An 8,744-nucleotide genomic window follows, 5' to 3' on the forward strand; every position below is an offset into this window, starting at 1 on the left:
CAACCAGGGTGCACACAGCAGTTGCAGCCTACCACTGCAGCCAGTCTAGTTGAGGGCCAGCCCCCTGCCCACCAGCCCACATAAAACATTTGCAGCAGAGATTCTCAGTCAGCCAGGAAGGGGACAGGCCCCTCCCATAAACACCACCAGCACTTGTGGCTCAGCCACAACAGGAGGGCACATGCAGCCCACAGGGTACATCAGTGGAACAGCTTGTCCTGGGGACCAGGGTCAGGATTGGGCTATAGGGCACCACAAGATCTTTCTATATAATGCCACTTCTTGCAAGACCAGGAGACATAGTTGACCTATCTAACACGTAGAAGCAAACACAGATTCAGACAAAATGAGAAAACAAAGGAATATGTTCCAAATGAAAGAACCACAAAAACCACAGAAAAGGAGCTAAATAGAACAGAGACATCCAATCTACCTGATATGAGTTTAAATAATGGTCATAAAGGTAATCAACAGAATTAAGGAAGAGTGGAAAAACTCAATGAGAACCTCAAAAAAATAGAAAATGTAAAAAAAGAACCATACAGTACAGAAGAATACAATAACTGAAATGAAAAATAAACTAGGGGAAACAGTAGTAGATTTGAGTGAGGATGCAAAAGAATATATCAACAATATGGAAGACAGGGTAATGGAAAGCAACAAGCAGAAAAACAAAAAAAAGTTTTTAAAAGGATAGGTTATGGTAACTCTGAGACAATAAGCATAGTAACATTCACATTATAGGGGTCCCAGAGGAGAAGAGAGAGAGATAAAGGGACAGAAAAGTTATTTGAAGAAATAATACCTGAAAACTTCTGTAACCTGGGGAAGGAAACAGACATCCAGGTTCAGGAATCACAAGGAGTCCCAAACAAGATAAACCCAAGCAGGTCCACACTAAAACAATATAATTAAAATGACAAAAATAAAAGATAAAGAAACTTAAAAGCAGCAAGAGAAAAGCAAATAGTTATAGACAATGAAAATCCCATAGCAGTATCAGCTGATTTTTCAGAAGAAACTTTGCAGACTAGAAAGAAATGGCATGGTATATTTAAAGTACTGAAAGGAAAGGAAAACAAAAAAGGCTGTAACCAAGAATACTCTATCCAACAAGGTTATTATTCAAAATAGGGGAAAGAGAGAGAGTGAGAGAGTTTCCCAGCAAACAAATGTTAAAGAACTTTATCTCTATTGAAACCAGCACTAACATTTCTTGTGAAAAGACTTTTGTAAGTGGATAAGAAAGGACCAGAACTGGAAGAAAATTAGAACACAAAAGTAGTAAAATAAATTATATCTACAAATATCAGTCAAGAGATGCATAAAATAAAACGTAAAATATGGTGTCATATACACAAAACATGGAGAAAAGAGTAAAATTTTGTGCTTTGGAATGTATTCGAACATAAATGACTATTACCTAGAAATTGCTATACACATAGGTTGTTAAATATGAACTTCATTGTAACCAAAAACCTATAATACATAGACACAAAAAATAAAAATAGAGAGAAAGGTATCTAAGTACAACATGGAATAGAGTCATCAAAACACAAGGGAAGAGGGCAAGAAAAGGAGAAAGAAAGAGAGAACTACAAAAATAATGAAAACACATTTAACAAAATGGCCATCAGAACATACCTATCAATATTTACTTTAAATATAAATGGACTAACTGCAACTATCAAGTGATAGGGTGACTGAATGGACAATAAAATAAGACCTATCTATGTGCTGCGTACAGGAGACATACTTCAGACCCATAGACACAAAGAATGAAAGTGAAGGGATGGGGAAAGATCTATTCCATGCAACTGGAAACAAAGAGAAAGCTGGAGTAATAATACTTTGAGACAAAAAATTGACTTTAAAACAAAGACTGTGGGTCCAGTTTCAGTCCAAGACCCTGAACTCACAGACAACAAATCAACATCTATTTAGAGGGCTAACTAAACCGTTTCTATATGAAAAAAGAGCAAGAGACCACATAGAGAATGGCAAGAAAGACTGAGACACAGTTAACTAAGGAAACCCTCACACCTTGTGCTGAAAACTACAGCGAGGACGAATAGTACTGAGGAGCCATGAGCTGATTTGTCTGATTTGAGGCACAGAAAAACAAGACAGACAGACAAACACAGTTTAAAAGAGCAGCTAGATAGTTCTGGTCCCAGATGGCAATGAAAGAAGACTCTGAACTCACCTCCTCCATGAAACACACCAATTTGCACCTATTAATAAAACAATTCCTCCTGGAGAAGAGTGAAGTGCTCAAAGAACAGCTACTAAACAACCAGAGAGAGAAATGGCAAGAGAACAACAAGACATGCAGAGACACAGTAATGAAGGGAACCCCACTGTGGATAGCAGTGGGGAAGCATGGTACTCAGGGACTGGAAAGAGATTCCTCTGTCCTTATGCACAGGGGAAAAAAAAAAAAAAGCGAACGGCTTAAAAGAGCAACTAGCATCCAAAAGAGACAACACTAAAACTACTGTGCCAAGCAGTAGAGCAGCTACAGGAATGCTCTCCAGGTAAGAGGAACTGGAGAACAACACACGTTTACATTCCCTCTCCATCTTTAAAAGCCTAGGCCAGAAAAGTCTGGATACCATTTGGGCAGGTCCCTATGCCATAGCTGGTGGGGCTCCAATCATCAAAGCAATCTTGTGACCTCAGCAAGCCCTGGATCCTTAAGCCTAGACCAGCCCAAATCATGATGGAACATAGGGGGAAAAAAGTTGAAGTTTAAAAGGGCCAAGGAGTTGTGGAGACACTCTCCCTACCTCCACCTTAAAAGACCAGACCAGAACAGTGTCCAGATCACAGTGAGCTTGAGACATCAGCAAGTCCAGGGTCCTCAAGCCCACACCAGCCTCTGTGGTGCTGGAGCACAGAAAATAAGCCACAGGTTTTGTATGGGTTTTGTTGTTGTTGTTTGCTTTGTTTTATTAAATTTTTTGGTATGCTTTTTAATTATTTATTTTACAGCAAAACCTTGGTTTACAAGCATAATTTGTTCCAGAAACATGCTTGTAATCCAAAGCACTTGTATATCAAAGTGAATTTCAAGAACCATTGGTTCAGTTGTTATCATGTGATGTTCAGCATGATGTACTACTCGTATTGATACACACTGTTCGTTTATAAAGTTACAACTTATTAAAAATGTTTGCTCATCTTGCAGAGTACTCACAGCACAAGTTACTCCCAATCCAAGGTTTTACTGTATTTTTCAATTTGTCTTGTTTTAATTTTGTGCTTTTTGTTTTCTCACTTTCTCTTTTTTCTTCTTTTATTATTTTGTTTCATTTTTTTCTTTCATTATTATTTTCTTTTCTATAAAAAGCAATGACTTAAAAGATTAGCTAGCATATACTGCCACAGTTTCAGTCAGGCAGCAAAAGTCACCAAACTCATAGAGTCTATATAGGGAACTACTCCCTCAAGTTTAGGAAAAGTAGCCATTCTGCCCAATTCATAGAAACAAACACAAATTCAGGCAAAATGGGGAAACAGAGGAATATGCTCCCCCCAAAAAGAACAAAAATAAACCTCAAAAAAGGAATTAAATAAAACAGAGATAAGCAATATTCCTGATAAAGAATTTAAAGAGATGATCATAGAGATATTAACCAGGCTACAGAAAACACTGGCCTTCAATAAAGAGATGGAAAATATTAAAAAGAACCAATCAGAGTTGAACACTAACAAATTAAAAGCACAAACTAGAGGGAAGCAAAAGTAAATTATAGGATGCAGAGAAACATATCAGCAATCTGGAAAACTGGGTATGGAAAACACAAGCTGAAGAGAAAAAAGAGAAAAAAAATTAAAATGAGGCTAGATTAAAAGATCTCTAGGACATCAGGTAAACAAACATTTGCATTATAGGGGTCCCAGAAGAAGAAGAAGAGAGAAAGTTGTAGAAAATTTATTTGAAAAAATAATAACTGAAAACTTCCCTACCTTGGGAAGGAAATAGACTCCAAATCAAAGAAAGCATGAAGAATTTCAAAGAACGTGAACCCAGGAAGGTTCATACCATAGCACATAATTAAAATGCCAAAGATTAAAGAGAAAGAATCTTTAAGCCAGCAAGAGAGAGACAAAAATTTACCTTTGAGGTGAAAACCTCTGAGACCATCAGCTGCTTTTTCAGCAGAAGCATTGCAGTCCTGAAAGAAGTGGCATGATATATTCAAAGTGATAAAAGGAAAAAAATCTAAAAAATCTACAAAGAAGAATAGTCTACCCAGCAAGGTTATCATTCATATTTGACCAGGAGATAAGAGTTTCCCAGACCAAAAAAAAAAAAAAAAAAAAAAAAAAGAAAAGAAAAGAAAGAAAAGGAGTTTATCAGTAGTAAACCAGCCTCATAAATGATAAAAGGACTTCAAGTGCAAGAAATGGCCATAATTAGCATTAAGAAAATTATTAATAAGAAGACGTAAAATATGACAACATATACATAAAATGTGGAGGAGAGAGTAAAACAGGAAGAGAAGAGGGAAAAGAAAAAAAATGAGAGAAAGAAAAACATAACACTATAGAAGCACATTAATCACAGAGAAAGCAAGGAAGAATTAAAAAAACAACAGAAAACAATTTTTTAAATGATAATAAGTACAAACCTATCAAAAATCTCTTCAAATGTAAATGATCTAAATGTTCCGGTCAAAAGACACAGGGTGGCAGAAGGGATAAGTAATAATATTAGTAATAATTAATAATAATAAAGACTGATTGATATGCTGCCTACAAGAGGCATACCTCAAATCTAAAGTTAAGGGATGGGAAAACTTTCTCAATAGAAATGGAAGCAGAAAATAAAAAAAGCCATGGTAGCAATGCATATACCAGACAACCTAGATTTTAAAACAAAGACTATAACGAGACAAAGAAAGACATTATAGGATGATAAAGGAATCAATCCAGCAAGAGGATATAACAATTATAAATATCTAACAACAACTAAGTAAGGAGAAGAACCTGCATCTGAAAAGTTAGAAAGGTCAGAAAGCTTGCCCATAGGAAGGAGGGAGTGCAGAGAGGGCCATTGAACAGGGAGCTCACACAGGGAAGACCAATTCCCATAGCATTTGTCTTTAAAAACCAGAGGGGTTGGGGGCACCTGGGTGGCTCAGTCAATTGAGCGTCTGACTCTTGGTTTTGTCTCAGGTCATGATCTCATGGCTACGTGGGTTTGAGCCCCACATGGGGCTCTGTGCTGACAGTGTCGAGCCTGCCTGGGATTCTCTCTCCCCTTCTCTCTCTCTCTGCCCCTCCCCCACTCATGCTGTCTCTGTCTCAAATAAATAAATAAACTTTAAAAAATATAAATAAACAAATAAATAGATAAAACAAACAAACCCCAGAGGAGTTGAATTCTGTGAGTTTGTAAAACCAATAGGGCTAGGAACCCAGAGCTTTGGAGGTCACCTGACTTAGCTCTGGGCAAGCAGGTAGGCCAAATGATAGCTGGACTACCACTTTTATAGAGACAGCAGCTTTCATAAACAAGCAACATAAAAATGGCAGTTTACACAATTCTAGGAAAAAACAGGAGACAGGTCTGTTCATACTGATTCCTAAGTATTTGGAGGGACTTCTTTATAAATGAGGGAGCAGGCAGGCACCATTTTCCTACCCTATCCCCCAGAATTTGGAGAGATACCTGTTGGAGGCAGGGCTGCACAGACACTTGCTACCTAACTCACTAGGGGTGCACCACTCTCCTGAGTTCCCCTGAGGACTCACCCATTCCAGAACTGCTGGCCTCGGCCCTGAGCTCATCTCAGTACCCATCTACCATGTCCTGCTTAGCTGCGTGCCCCCATCCACCCTTATATTTTTGGCCCAGCTGTGCATCCCTAGCTGCCATGACATGCAGTCTCCAGCCAACACAGCATTTCAGGGGATCAGGCATAGGAACAGTGTCCTACCATACATTTTGTTAGTACCACCCCACTTCTCCCAAGTTCCTTGGTGGGTATGTCCCCCAAGAGCTGGCATGCCTCTGTCCCATTAACACCACAGAAAGCAAGCACAGCCCACAACAAGCAGAAAATCAGTGCAGATGACACATGGAAAGGAAAAGTGACTCAGACACAATAGGAGGGCATAAGCAACATACATAGATACTCTTCTGAAGTGCCAGGTTCTGGTGAACAGGGGACACTGGAGTTCAGGGGACTCCAGGACCTCTTCTTCATAAACTCACTACTTTCAAGAATAGAAGACATAGCTGATTTTCTTAACACACAGAAATAGACACAGAGAGGGAGACAAAATGAGGAAACAGAAAAATTTATCTAAAATGAAAGAACAGGACAAGGTCACAGCTAGACATAGAAGCAAAACAGATAAAAGTAATATGACTGATAAATAACTTAAAGCAGTGATTATAAGGATACTCTGTGAACTTGAGAAGAGTGGATGACATGAGTGAGACCTTTAACACAGAGGTAAAGAATAACATAGTAGAGAGAAAGGTTACAATAAATGAAATTAGAGAAAAGAATTATACAAAACAAGAATACACTTAAAGAATGCAGTGACTGCATCAAACATAATAACATTCATATTGTAGAAGTCCCAGTAGAAGACAGAGAAAGAAGGCAGAAAATTTATTTGAAGAAATAATAGCTGAAAACATCCCTGATCTTGTGAAGGAAAAAGATATCCAGATTCAGGAGGCACAGAAAACCGCCAACAGAATCAATAAAAACAGACTGATACCAATACATAATGTAATTAAATTTGCAAAATATAATGATAAAGAAAAAATTCTAAAAGCAGTAAGAGAAAAAAAAAGTCGCTAACTTACAGGCTAAGAAAACCCATAAGGCTAACAGAAGATTTTTCAACAGAAACTTTGCAAGCTTGAAGGGAGTAACATGATATATTCAAAGTGCTGAAAGGGAAAAATCTGCAGCCAAGCATACTCTATCCAGCAAGTCTATCATTCAGAATAGAAGGAGAGATAAAAAATTTCCCAAACAAAAACTAAAGGAGTTTATGAACACTAAACCAGGTCTGCAAGAAATATTAAAAGGAACTCTTTGAGTGGAAAGGAGAGACCAAATGTGACAGTATAGAGATAGGAAACACAAAAACAGTAAAAATGAATATTTATGTAAAAAATCAAAGAACTCACAAAAAAGGATATAAAATATAATAATATATACCTAAAACACTGGAAGGAGAGGAGAAAAGGGTGGGCTCAAACTTAAACAACCATCAACTTAATATAGGTTGCTATATGGAGATGAAATTATATGCAAACCTAATGAAAACCATATATCAAAAACCACTAATAAACATTCAAAGAATAAAGAGAAATAAATACAAGTATATCACTAAGGAAAATCAGCAAAACATGAAAGAGAGAAAGACAGGAAAGAATCAGAGAGAATCTTCAGAAACCACAAAACCAGTAATAAAATGATAATAAATATATATATATATGTATGTATGTATATATATATATGTGTGTGTGTGTGTGTGTGTGTGTGTGTACTTTGAATGTAAATGGACCAAATACTTCAATCAAAAGACACAGGGTGCATAAACAAACCCCATCTATATGCTGCTTACAAGAGACAAATTTTAGACCTAAAGATGCCTGCAGATTGAAAGTGAGAGGACAGAGAAACATCTATCATACAAATGGATGTCAAAAGAAAGCCAGAGGTGCAATACTTGTATCTGACAAAATGTATTTTAAAAGAAAGACTGTGACAAGAGACAAAGAAGGACACCATATTGTAAGGGGGACAATCCAAAATGAAGATATAACAATTGTAAATATTTTTGCACCAAACACAGAAGTATCTAAATACATGAAACAGTTAATGACAAACATAAAGGAATAAACTGATAATAATACAATAATAGTAGGTACTTTAATACCTCACTTACATCAATGGAAAAATCATCTAAATAGAACATCAACAAGGAAACAATGGCTTTGAATGACACACTGGAACAGATGAATTTAACAGATATATTCATAACATTCCATCCTAAAACAGCAGAATACACATGCTTTTCAAGTGCACATGGAGAATTCTCCAGAACAGATCACATATTAACCCACAAAACAAATCTCAAAAAATTCAAAATTGAAATCGTACCATGCATATTTTATGAACACAACACTATAAAACTAGAATTTAGCCATAAGAAAAAAAATCTGTAAAGACCACAAATACATGGAAATTAAACAAAATGCTATAAACAAGGAACGGGTCAACCAGGAAATCAAAGAAGAATTTAAAAACTACATGGAAACAAATGAAAACAAAAACACAATGGTCCAAAATCTCTGGGATGCAGCAAAAACAGTTCTAAGAAAGAAAGAAGAAGAAAGAAGGAAGAAGGAAGAAGTAGAAACATCTCAAATAAATAACCTAAACTTTCACCTAAAGGAGGTAGAAAAAGAACAAACAAAACTTAAAAACAGCAGAAGGAAAGCAATAAACATGAGAGCAGAAGTAAATGATTTAGAAACTATAAAAACATAGTACAGATCAAAACCAAGAGCTAGTTCTTTGTAAAATCAAAGTTGATAAATCCTTAGCCAGACTTACCAAGAAAAAAAGAACAAAGGACTAAAAATCACAAATGATAGATGAGAAATCACAACAAACACCACAGAAATATAAATAATCATAAGAGAATATAATGAAAAACTATATGCCAACAAATTGGACAACCTACAAGAAATGCATAAATTC

The sequence above is a fragment of the Prionailurus bengalensis genome, chromosome C1 (genome assembly GCF_016509475.1).
Source record: "Prionailurus bengalensis isolate Pbe53 chromosome C1, Fcat_Pben_1.1_paternal_pri, whole genome shotgun sequence".
Taxonomy (NCBI): domain Eukaryota; kingdom Metazoa; phylum Chordata; class Mammalia; order Carnivora; family Felidae; genus Prionailurus; species Prionailurus bengalensis.